The sequence below is a fragment of the Microcaecilia unicolor genome, unplaced genomic scaffold (assembly GCF_901765095.1).
Source record: "Microcaecilia unicolor unplaced genomic scaffold, aMicUni1.1, whole genome shotgun sequence".
In the NCBI taxonomy this organism is placed as follows: Eukaryota; Metazoa; Chordata; class Amphibia; order Gymnophiona; family Siphonopidae; genus Microcaecilia; species Microcaecilia unicolor.
In genome coordinates, this window is record NW_021963283.1 from 113,220 (window position 1) to 126,370 (window position 13,151).

At 46.5% G+C, this 13,151-nt stretch overlaps 1 protein-coding gene across 1 annotated transcript in view; it reads right to left on the minus strand.

Annotated features, from left to right (window-relative positions):
• Positions 1–8,031, minus strand: part of LOC115459145 (armadillo repeat-containing protein 4-like) — a 102,800-nt gene extending 94,769 nt beyond the window's left edge. Inside the window, exon 1 of the mRNA XM_030189019.1 lies at positions 8,008–8,031. The gene's annotated coding sequence lies outside the window, so the exon portion shown is untranslated. The remainder of the gene's footprint in view (positions 1–8,007) is intronic.
• Positions 8,032–13,151: the final 5,120 nt, after the last annotated feature.

Here is a 13,151-nt window from a genome sequence, read left to right on the forward strand (position 1 = left end):
TTAGCGCTCGCTAAAAACACTAGCGTGCCTTTGTAAAAGGACCCCAAAGTGTTTGACACTCTTTTGCACATGCTGACATTTGAAACTTAAAAGTAGGCTGAAAATGTTCTGGTTCTATGTAATGCATACAGGAAATTTAAATAGGGAATGGAATTTGATAAACCACCTTTCTGTAGTTACAATCAAAGCAATTTACATATTATATGGGAAAATTAGGTTCTTACCTTGATAATTTTCTTTCCTTTAGTCACAGCAGATGAATCCATTAACTGATGGGTTGTATCCGCCTACCAGCAGGTGGAGATAGAGAACACTGAAAGCACATGGTGTTCCTGGACGCCCAGCCCCCTCTGCCTTCAGTATATAAAATTTTCAAAGCAGAGTGAATAGGAAAGGCAAAGTAACATAAACTTTCCTCACAGAGAACAAACGCCCCAGAACTGGAGCAATAACCAAACAAAGGAGGGACGTTATCAACCTCCTGCAATAAAAACAGCATGTAGAAACTCTGATAGCTTGTCTTCAAGTACTCCTGATGAGGCACAATGTCTGTATGCAACATCTGTACAAAAACTAAAGTCAGACAGGGAGGGATCATGGATTCATCTGCTGTGACTAAAGGAAAGAAAATTATCAAGGTAAGAACCTAATTTTCCCTTCCTTGTCATCAACAGCAGATGAATCCATTAACTGATGGGATGTACCAAAGCACTCCCTAAGTAGGGTGGGAACAGGCAACTCCGTGAGCAAGCACTTGCGCCCCAAAATGCGCATCCTGCTGCGCTGCCACATCCAGCCTGTAATGCCGCACAAAAAAGAGATGAGAAGCCCAGGTAGCCGCACGACAGATCTCCTAAAGAGAAAAGACACCTGTTTCAGCCCACGAAGAGGACATTGCCCTCATAGAGTACGCTTTAAACACTTCAGGTGGCAACCGTCCTGAAAGCAAATAAGCAGAAAAAATGAGTTCCTTAAGCCAGCAGCCTATAGTGGCCTTAGACGTCAGAAACCCCTGTCGGGGACCTGCCAACAGAACAAATAAATGATCAGAATTCCTAAACTCATTTGACATCTGCAGATACTACCACAGAGCCCTGAGGACATCCAAAAGGCGCAATTGCCCAAAGGAGTCCGGAAACTCCTCCTTACAGAAGGAAGGAAGAAAAATGGGCTGGTTGAGGTGAAAAGCTGAAACCACCTTAGGCAGAAAGGAAGGCACCATACAAACAGTTACCCCGAATTCCGAGAACTGTAGAAAAGGATCCCGACAGGAAAGAGCCTGAAGCTCAGACACTCTTCTTGCTGACGTCATTGCCACAAAACAAACTGTCTTGAGAGTCACATCCTTCTCAGAAGCCCGTTTAAGAGGCTCAAACAGAGATTGCTGGAGCGCCTTCAACATGAGCCTCAGGTTCCAAGCTGGAGAAGGCGACCGCAAAGGAGGACGGAGATGAAGCGCCACTCTGAGAAATCAGACAATATCCGGATGAGCAGCAAGGGACAAGCCGGGGACTTTCCCCCGGAAGCAGGCCAACGCAGCCACTTGAACTCGAAGGGAACTGTAGGCCAGGCCCTTTCGTAGCCCGTCCTGCAAAAGGTCCAGCAAGAGCAAGAATGTCACTAGAGTCGGCGAGATAGACTTTGGAGTACACCACGCTTCAACAGTGCGCCACAGCCGAGCATGTCACAGAGGTAGACCGCGTGCAAGCCTGCAAGAGCGTCCCAATAACCTTATTAGAATAGCCCTTGTCCCTCAATTTTGCCCTCTCAAGAGCCAGGCCGTAAGACCAAAGCGGCAAGGATCTTCCATAGTCACCGGACCCTGAACATACAAGTTCAGCACCTAAGGCAAAGGAAGAGGCGCATCCGCCGGAGATCCGCGTACCACGGACGCCTTGGCCAATCCAGGGTGATGAGAATCACCAATCCTCATTGCAGGCGAATCCGAAGTAGTACTCGCCCTATCAAGGGCCAAAGAAGGAACACATACAGGAGACCCGAGGGCCAAGGTTGAGCCAGAGCATCCAACCCCGCCGAGCGAGGATCTCTCCTTCTGCTGAAAAAGCGAGGGACTTTGGCATTTACGCTTGACGCCATGAAGTCCAAGCCTGGAGTCCCCCATTTGGCACAAATCTGAAGAGAAACTTCTTCTGCCAGTTCCTATTCCGCCTGGTCGATTTGACGTCTGCTGAGGAAATCGGCTTGTACGTTGCTCTGGACCGGCTATGTGAGCCGTGGACAGCAGCTCTAGGTTGCGCGCGGCCCAGTTGCAGATCTGAGACGCCTCCGCAACCAGGGCCCTGCTCTGAGTGCCGCCCTGACGATTGATGTAGGCCACTGCTGTCATGTTGTCCGTCAGAACTCGGACAGGAAGACTCTTCAGCATCCTGTGGAAGGCCAGAAGAGCCTGGAAGATCGCTCTCAGTTCCAAGCGAATGATGGACCATCCCGCTTCCGCGGTGGACCACAGACCCTGAGCACAGCATCCCAGGCAATGAGCACTCTAGCCCGAAAGGCTGGCATCCGTTATCACCAGACACCAAAAAGCATGCTGTCGGAAAGCCACCAATCCATACTGTGCTGGGCCGCAGGAAGCCACCTTAGTCTGCGTTGGTATTCCTGGGAAATCAAAGACCATTGCTGAAGCAAAACAAGCTGCAGCGGCCTCATGTGAGCTCTTGCCCAGGGAATCACCTCTATGGTGGCTGTCATCGATCCCAGGAGCTGAACACAGTCCCAAGCTCGAGGGCGAGGCATTCGCAGGAGCAGGCGGACTTGATTCTGAAGCTTGAGCCTCCTGCTATCGAGAAGAAAAACGAACCCCAAAGCCATGTCAAACCGGACCCCCAAATACTCGAGAGACTGAGAGGGTATCAGGTGACTTTTGGGCATATTGAATACCCAGCCCAGAGTCTGAAGAACTGTAACAACACTCTGGTTGTGGCAAGTCGACGTTCATCTGCCGAATCCGCTCTGATGAGCCAGTCGTGGAGACAAGGGTGAACTCTGATACCCTCTCACCTGAGAAAGGCAGCCACCACTACCATCACCTTGAAAAAAGTCCAAGGGGCAGTTGCCAGGCCAAAAGGCAAGGCACGAAACTGGAAATGTTGGCTCAATACCGCAAACCGGAGAAACCACTGATGCGGCGGCCAGATGGGAATATGCAAGTACGATTCCTTGAGGTCCAGTGACTTGAGAAACTCTCCTGGCTGTACTGCTGCAATGACGGAGCGCAGGGTTTCCATGCGGAAGTGTCGCACTCCTAAGGCCTCGTTGACTCTGCGTAAGTCGAGGATAGGTCTGAATGACCCGCCTTTTCAAGGCACCACAAAATAGATGGAGTAGCGACCGCAGCTGCGTTCAGCGGGAGGAACCGGAACCACCGCTCCGAGCTTCAGCAACACCTGCAAGGTCTCGTTTACCGCCGCCCGCTTGGCGGCAGTGCCACATCGGGACTCCAGAAACGCGTCTTCCACAGGGGCAGCAAATTCTAGTCGGTAACCTTCTCTGATCAGATCCAGGACCCACTGATCCGAAGTAATCTCGGTCCACTCCTCGAGAAAGAGGGAGAGACAACCCCCTACTGCGGGAACCAATGAGTAGACCGGCGTACCATCATTTTGGAGGATGCCCCTGAACTCCTGGACGTTGCCCGGACGCCGCCGCGCGTTTGTCCGAATGAAAGGAGTTCCTCTGCTGGAAATGGGTACGTTGACCAAACCCCGCAGAGCGCCCCGGGCAATACCTGTGAGCTTTGCAAAAACGTGGCCTGGAAGAGGAGGGAAAAGAAGGACTTTTGGAAGAAGGCCTCGGCCTATCCTCAGGCAACCGTTGGGACTTAGATTCCCCTAGGTCCTAAACAATCTTCTCCAAATCCTCCCCAAATAAAAGCAGGCCCCAAAAGGGTAACCTCACCAGCCTTTGTTTAGAGGCCATGTCAGCTGCCCAATGCCGGAGCCAAAGAAGGCGGCGGGCAGCAACCGCCACAGACATCTGCTTAGCCGAAGCTCTGACCAAATCATAAAGGGCATCAGCCAAAAAAGACAGGGCAGACTCCATATGCGGGCCGACCTCAGCGAGGGAACCTGCTCCATTGGCGGGCTGCTCAACCACCTGCTGCAACGAGGAAAGGCAGGCCCGGGCTGCATAGGAACTGCAAATAGCTACCCGTAAGGAAAGGCCCGAGATTTCAAAGGACCACTTCAGCGCAGATTACAGCCGCCGGTCCTGCATATTTTTCAAAGCGACCCCTCCCTCCACCAGGAGGGTCGAGTCACGCAGCGCCTCCAAGATTGGCGGCCGCTGCAACTCCATCGGGCAGTAAGAATCACCACCTGCCATGCTCATGCCAGCATTAGCATCTAGGCAGCGTGTGCTGCAAAGCCCTGCTGCTGATCTGCGTTTCCCACAGTGGGAGCAGCGCTTAACCCCTTCAGCAGCCATCAAATACAGAAAACAAAATGGGATACCGGTGTCGGAAATGATATTTCAAGCGGACAAATCGGAGAAACTTAATGACTTCACGGTAAACCTAGAGGACGTAATGGGGCAGTTCAGCAAACTGAAGAGTAGCAAATCTCCTGGACTGGATGGTATTCACCCTAGAGTACTGATAGAACTGAAAAATGAGCCTGCGGAGCTACTGCTAGTGATATGCAATTTATCCTTAAAATCGAGCGTGGTACCGGAAGATTGGAGGGTGGCCAATGTAACGCCCATTTTTTAAAAAGGTTCCAAGGGAGATCCGGGAAATTATAGACCAGTGAGTCTGACGTCGGTGCCGGGGAAAATGGTAGAGGCTATTATTAAAAACAAAATTACAGAGCACATCCGAGGACATGGATTACTGAGACCAAGTCAGCACGGCTTTTGTGTGGGGAATTCTTGCCTGATCAATTTACTTCAATTCTTTGAAGGAGTAAACAAACATGTGGACAAAGGGGAGCCAGTTGATATTGTGTATCTGGATTTTCAAAAGGCATTTGACAAGGTACCTCATGAAAGGCTACAGAGGAAATTGGAGGGTCATGGGATAGGAGGAAAAGTCCTATTGTGGATTAAAAACTGGTTGAAGGATAGGAAACAGAGAGTGGGGTTAAATGGGAAGTATTCACAATGGAGAAGGGTAGTTAGTGGGGTTCCTCAGGGGTCTGTGCTAGGACCACTGCTTTTTAATATATAAATGATTTAGAGATGGGAGTAACTAGCGAGGTAATTGAATTTGCTGTTGACACAAAGTTATTCAAAGTCGTTAACTCGCGACAGGATTGTGAAAAATTACAGAAGGACCTTACGAGACTGGGCGGCTAAATGGCAGATGACGTTTAATGTGAGCAAGTGCAAGGTGATGCATGTGGGAAAAAAAACCAGAATTATAGCTACATCATGCAAGGTTCCACGTTAGGAGTTACGGACCAAGAAAGGGATCTGGGTGTCGTCGTCGATAATACACTGAAACCTTCTGCTCAGTGTGCTGCTGCGGCTAGGAAAGCAAATAGAATGTTGGGTATTATTAGGAAAGGTATGGAAAACAGGTGTGAGGATGTTATAATGCTGTTGTATCGCTCCATGGTGCGACCGCATCTTGAGTATTGTGTTCAATTCTGGTCACCGCATCTCAAGAAAGATATAGTAGAATTGGAAAAGGTGCAGAGCAGGGCGACTAAAATGATAGCGGGGATGGGACGACTTCCCTATGAAGAAAGATTAAGGAGGCTAGGGCTATTCAGCTTGGAGAAGAGACGGCTGAGGGGAGACATGATAGAGGTATATAAAATAATGAGTGGAGTGGAACAGGTGGATATGAAGCGTCTGTTCACGCTTTCCAAAAACACTAGGACTAGGGGGCATGCGATGAAAATGTTTCTTCACCCAACGTGTAATTAAACTCTGGAATTCGTTGCCGGAGAAAGTGGAGAAGGCGGTTAGCTTAGCAGAGTTTTAAAAGGGGTTGGACGGTTTCCTAAAGGACAAGTCCATAAACCGCTACTAAATGGACTTGGGAAAAATCCGCAATTCCGGGAATAACATGTATAGAATGTTTGTACGTTTGCAGAGGAGACGCTTCCAGGTTAGAAGCAGGAGGTAGCGTGTTTGAATCGCGACGCTACCGCTGCTGTTGACAGTGAGACAGAGAGGGAGGAGGTAGATCGTGGCGGCGGTAGGCAGCGTCTGGGAAGCGCTGCTGTCAGAGAGAGGGCAGGCAGGTGGAATGGGAGGGAAGGATGCATGGGGGTGAAGGAGAATCGCTGGACACATGGATGGGAGCGGGAGGGGAGAGAGGAGAGTCACGGGATGGATGGAGGTGGGGGTCATGGGAGAGAGGAGAATTGCTGGAGATGATGGATGGATGGATGGAGGTGGGGGGCAGGGGAGAGAGGAGAATTGCTGGGGATGATGGATGGATGGATGGAGGTGGGGAGCAAGGGAGAGAGGAGAATTTCTGGGGATGGATGGATGGAGGTGGGGGTCAGGTGAGAGAGGAGAATTGCTGGGGATGATGGATGGATGGATGGGTGGAGGTGGGGGTCAGGGGAGAGAGGAGAATTGCTGGGGATGGATGGATGGAGGTGGGGGGCAGGAGAGAGAGGAGAATTTCTGGGGATGGATGGATGGATGGAGGTGGGGATCAGGGGAGAGAGGAGAATTGCTGGGGATGATGGATGGATGGAGGTGGGAGCAGGGAGAGAGGAGAGAATTGCTGGGAATGGATGGATGGAGGGGACAGGGCAAGAACAGAATTGCTGGGGATGGATTGATAGGGGCAGGGGAGAGAAGAGAATTGCTGGGTATGGATGGATGGAGGGGAGAGGAGAGGAGAGTTGCTGGACATGGGTGGATGGAGGGGAGGGAAGAGGAGAGAGGAAGGTTGCTGGACATGGGTGGATGGAGGGGAGGGCAGGGGCAGAGGAGGGTTGCTGGACATGGATGGATGGAAGGAAGGACAGGAGAGAGGAGGCTGCTGGATATGGATGGAGGAGAGGGAAGGGAGAGAGAAGAAATGCTGGACATGGATGGAGGGGTGGGAAGAGTGAGGAAGGAGATGAGATGAGGGAAAAGGAAGAGAGGAGAAAATTGCACATGGATGAAGAAAATAGGCAGAAGCTGGATCCACTGGACAGTCAAGTCTACGGAGGACCCAGAGCAAGAAATGAAGAAGAAAGGCAGAAAGTAAAGAAATAAATGGAAAGGAAGCCCTGGAAACGGAGTAAAGAGGACAAATAGCAGCAGAATCAGATACTGGGCCAGTATGATCAGCAAAACAAAGTCACCAGACAGCAAAGGTAGAAAAAAAATCATTTTATTTTCATTATAATAATTGGAACATGTCCACTTTGAGAATCAGGTGCTCAACATTAAAGTTTATATTTATTTACTTATTTATGGCATTTTATCCCACATTAAACATGAATTAGATTGAACCTGGGATCATTTAATGTTTTTTTTCCTGGAGAGAGTAATGCATTGCCTCCCCCACCCCCCAGGCTCTCTCCCCGGCTATAGCCAGCTCTGCAACTCTGCAATCTTGAGGGGAGGTGCACAGGTGGGATGGGGGGGGGGGGGGGGGCGCAGAGGTGGACCAGGGAGAGAGCCTGTTGTTAAACATTTACCAGCACACCACTGTCTAGTGCCCACCCATCCAACCTGTTGGCCCACCCAAAAATTGACTTCTGGCTACGCCACTGTGTTGATGACAAGGAAACAGTACTTAATTTTGTACCTGCAGCAAGAGAGGGTTAAGTGACTTGCCCAGAGTCACAAGGTGCTGCAGTGGGAATTAAACTGGGTTCCCCTGGTTTGCAGGCTGCTGCACTAACCATTAGGCTACTCCTCCACTCCAAGCAGAGCTTATACAATACATGTTAAATTTTAATACAACTTTAATCTCCATCTGTGCCAAGAATGTTTTTTAAAAAGGGAAGATTATGCTTAAATCATTTCCTCAGTAAAACTATCAAATAAAAAACCTTACAAAATAATATGTGTAAATAAAATCAAACACACCTTTTCGAATATTTTCTAGAAGTTGAGGTGCTCAACTAGCTCTATGTTTGCTTTCTGACTGAAAGACTTGCGATGCTCTTTCATCTTTAGAGGTTTCGTTGTTTCCATTATCCTTTTATCTTTCTCTCCTTTGCTTTCCACTTGACACTGCAAAAAAGCAATTTATTAATCTACTGGAATTTAGTGTTTTACTTTCATTGTCTAATACTATCCATTAAAAATATCAACATAGGTAGTTTTGATTACTCAGTTTTCACACCAGCCCTTTGACTAGAAACATAAATAACATATAAAGTCAAAGTCTCCCCCTGTCCCTCAATTCTCCAGTCCTGAAGCAGCCTGCAAGTTGCAATGGCAGAGAGGCAATGAGCAGAGATGAACTCTAATGCAGCCTGTATAAGAGGTACCTTCAAAAAGATTCAGTTTTCTGGGCTTTAGGTACCAGTTTTGTGGTGCCATATGAGCCATACAGCTGGTCCCACAGTTCTCAGAGCAATACTGCAAGACTGACACCCTGAAGTTCAAAGAACTGTGATTTGTGTGAACCACTGCTACTCCAGCAAGCCCCTCAGACGGAGTAAGTCAATGAAGGCCAGCCATACTTCTTAGCAGATCAGGAAAGGGGAGGGCATAAAGTGACTAGGGGAAGAGGATGGAGAAAAGTCTTCTGAGGTGAGTGGAAGGAGACATGGTCATCTGGAAAGGGTTTTCTGGGGACCTGATGAGGATAAGGAACATTAACCAGGCATAGGGGAGGAGAGGATTAGAAAGACAGAAAGGATGTGAGGAAGAGGAGAGAAGAGTGTGCAGGATGCTAAGGAGATGAAAGAGAAAGATGAGGGACAGGAAAGACGAAGAATGAGAGAGGCCCAGGGAGGTGTGAAACAGGTGTGGAACAAAGGGGACAAAGGGGAACCGGTTGATATTGTGTATCTGGATTTCCAAAAGGTGTTTGACAAGGTACCTCATGAAAGGCTACAGAGGAAATTGGAGGGTCATGGGATAGGGGAAATGTCCTATGAAGGATAGGAAACAGAGAGTGGGGTTAAATGGGCAGTATTCACAATGGAGAAGGGTAGTTAGTGGGGTTCCTCAGGGGTCTGTGCTAGGACCGCTGCTTTTTAATTTATTTATAAATGATTTAGAGATAGGAGTAACTAGCGAGGTAATTAATTTGCTGATGACACAAAGTTATTCAAAGTTGTTAAATCGCGACAGGATTGTGAAAATTACAAGAGGAACTTACGAGACTGGGAGACTGGGCGGCTAAATGGCAGATGACGTTTAATGTGAGCAAGTGCAAGGTGATGCATGTGGGAAAAAAGAACCCGAATTATAGCTACATCATGCAAGGTTCCACGTTAGGAGTTACGGACCAAGAAAGGGATCTGGATGTCATCGTCGATAATACACTGAAACCTTCTGCTCAGTGTGCTGCTGCGGCTAGGAAAGCAAATAGAATTGGGTATTATTAGGAAAGGTATGGAAAACAGGTGTGAGGATGTTATAATGCCGTTGTATCGCTCCATGGTGCGACCGCACCTTGAGTATTGTGTTCAATTCTGGTCGCCGCATCTCAAGAAAGATATAGTAAATTGGAAAAGGTGCAGAGCAGGGCGACTAAAATGATAGCGGGGATGGGACGACTTCCCTATGAAGAAAGATTAAGGAGGCTGGGCTATTCAGCTTGGAGAAGAGACGGCTGAGGGGAGACACGATAGAGGTATATAAAATAATGAGTGGAGTGGAACAGGTGGATGTAAAGCGTCTGTTCACGCTTTCCAAAAACACTAGGACTAGGGGGCATGCGATGAAAATGTTTCTTCACCCAACGTGTATATTAAACTCTGGAATTCGTTGCCGGAGAAAGTGGAGAAGGTGGTTAGCTTAGCAGAGTTTTAAAAGGGGTTGGACGGTTTCCTAAAGGACAAGTCCATAAACCGCTACTAAATGGACTTGGGAAAAATCCACAATTCCAGGAATAACATGTATAGAATGTTTGTACGTTTGGGAAGCTTGCCAGGTGCCCTTGGCCTGGATTGGCCGCTGTCGTGGACAGGATGCTGGGCTCGATGGAACCTTGGCCTTTTCCCAGTATGGCATTACTTATGTACTTATGTACTAACATAAAGGGGAAATATGGGTGATGGGAGAGTTATGAGGAAGCATAGACAGTAAAGGAGGAAGAGATGAGGAAGGATGGAGGAAGAAGGCTAAAAGAAAGGAAGATGAAGGACAGAGATGAAAAGTGAAGGTGTAAAGGGAAAGAACGAGATGGGAGGAGATAGGGAGATAAGCAATGTTCCTCTAAGCTGTGCAGGAGTCCTTACCTACATTCCTTCCTATGAGGGGTGCTGTTTCAATATTTATTTATTGTGTTTGGATCCCACATTTCCCACAATATGGCAGGTTTAATGAGGCTTACATATTGCTAAAAAGGCAGTTACAAAATTTAGATCTGTAGAAGTCTAGTACAGAAGTACAATAAACGCTTAGGTTGATATTTTAGCATATTGTGAGACAGGTTAATATTATTGTGTTCCATTTCTGAACTTTTCATGATGTATGGTGGTGTGGGATTAGGCAGATCCACAGGGGAAAGACTTCTTGAAAAGAGTGTTTTCAGGTTTTTTTCTGAATTGTAGGTAGTTTTCTGTGAGTTTCAGGTCTTTGGGTAGTGAGTTCCAAAGTTGTGTGCCTATAAACGAGAGGCTGGTGGCATGTGAAGATTTGTATTTTATACCTTTGCAATTGGGTAGTGAAGGGTTAGGTAGGTTCTTGCTGTTCTAGTCACGTTTCTTATTGGTAGATCGATAAGTTCTGTCATGTAATCTGATGCAGTCCGTAGATGATTCTGTGGACTATTGTGCATATTTTGAAAGTTATGCAAGCGTTAATAGGAAGCCAATGTAAGCTTCTTAGGAGGGGTTTCACACTTTGAAGTGCGTTTTTCTGAAGATGAGTCTGGGAGCCGTGTTTTGTGCTGTCTGTAGTTTTCTTATGATTTGATCTTTGCAGCCTACGTAAATACTATTGCAGTAGTCTACATGGGTTAGCACCATGGTTTGGATCATGTTGCGGAATGAATCCCTGGGAAAGTAAGGTTTTATTGTCTGAGCTTCTCACAGTGTGGAACATTTTCTTCGTGTGTTCTTAGCTTAGCTTTCTAGCTTAGGTTGTGGTCAATTGTTATGCCTAAGATTTTCAAGTGGTCTGAGATTGGGAGGGATGAACCCTGTGCGTTAATTGCCGAGGGAGAACATTATTGTATTGGGACGAGAGAATGAGACATTGGGTTTTATCTCTATTGAGTTTTAACTTGAATGCCAATGCCCAGGATTCCATGATGGTCATGTTTTATTTCCTTGGTGATTTCTGTGGGTTCTGTTTGAAGGGAATATAGATGGTGATGTCATCTGCGTAGAGAAATGGATTAGGCCTTGTTTGGCTAGAGATTTAGCCAGTGGTGTCATCATTAGGTTGAATAATATAGGTGAGAGCAGTGATCCTTGTGGTACTCCACATTCCGCTTTCAAGGTGGAGATATATCTGAGTTTGATTTGACTTGGTATGTTCTGGATGTCAGAAATCTTGATCCAGGAGAGTACTTTTCCTGTAATTCCTATTGTCGAGGATTCTCAGTACTATGGGGGTCGACCATATCGAATGCGCTTGATAGGTCAAATTGGAGTAGGAGGATGTTTTTACCCTTGCTATTCCTGATTGAATCTGGTCAGGAGTGTGGTTAGTATTGTTTCTGTACTGTGCTGAGGTCTGAAGCCAGATTGAGATTCGTGCAGTATGTTGAAATCAGTGAGGTATTCTGTTAGTTGTTTGGCGACTATGCCTTCTGTCAATTTGGTTGTTAGGGGTATGGATGCTATCGGTCTGTAATTCGAGTGTTTCTGTCTTTTGGGATGGGAGTTAGTAGGATATTTCCTCTGTCCTGTGGGAATAGGCCTTTTTGAATAGATAATTAAGGTGGTGAGTTCTGTGATGTATTGATTGGAGGGGGGGGGGTTCATTATATAGTTGGGGCAGGTATCTAGTTGGCAGGGCGAGGAGAATTTTCTGAGTGCGTGAGCTATTATTTCGGTGCTTAGATGAGTGAAGTTATTCCAAATACGGTCTGCCAGGTACCCTTGGGTTCAGATCTAGTTAGTTTATGAAGGTTTCTGGATTAATATTTCCCTGATGCAGATTCTTGCGTAGATTGGTAATTTTCTTCAAAGTATTTGGCAAGATTGTCTGCATGTGGGAGGTTTGCATTCGGTGTAGTTACCGTTTTGGTGTTAAGTAACTGTATTAGTTTGTATAATTTCTGTGTGTTTGTAATCTGTGCCTATTTGTTCCTGTAGAAGTTCTTTTGATTTGTCTTATTTTATATTTGTATTTTGTTTGAGTTTCTTTCCAGGCCTTTAGTGATTGTTCGTTTTTGGGGTTTTTCCAGTTTCATTCTAATTTTCTAGTTTGGTTTTTAGAATTTTTAGTTCTTCATTAAACCAGAGTATTTTATTGCGTTTTTGTGCTGATTTTGTATGAAAGGCGCTATTTTGTTGAGGATTTTGTTGCATCGTTCGTCCCAAACAGTGAAGGACCTTTGCCTACTTCATGAGACAGGTTTGGTGCTATTCAATGAGTTGACTGAAAATGCCTGCAGATCCAGTTCTTTACAGACTTTGATCCTGTGGAACAGACCAACCTACATACAGTGATCCATTGTCATTGTAGCATATCTATGCAGAATGGGAAAAAAGGGGAAGGTGCTGATGTCAGGCCTAAGGAGGGGGACAGGGAAAATGTACTCCCCCCTTGCTAATTCATGTGACTGTGAGAGGGAGCATGATGAGAGAAATTTCCCATAGCTATATCCATCTATAGATAGATAGATAGATAGATAGATAGATAGATAGATAGATAGATAGATAGATAGATAGATAGATAGATAGATAGATAGATAGATATGTATATCTTCACTGTTTTGATATACTGGCTTCCTATTCAGTCTGTCTTTTTTTAATAACCTGGATATGGATGAGATGTATATATGCAAATGAATATACTAATACCACACCCCATTCTCCCCCCCCCCCTCCAATGAAACTGTCAAACTACATCCATGATTCCACTCAACCTTTTATAAC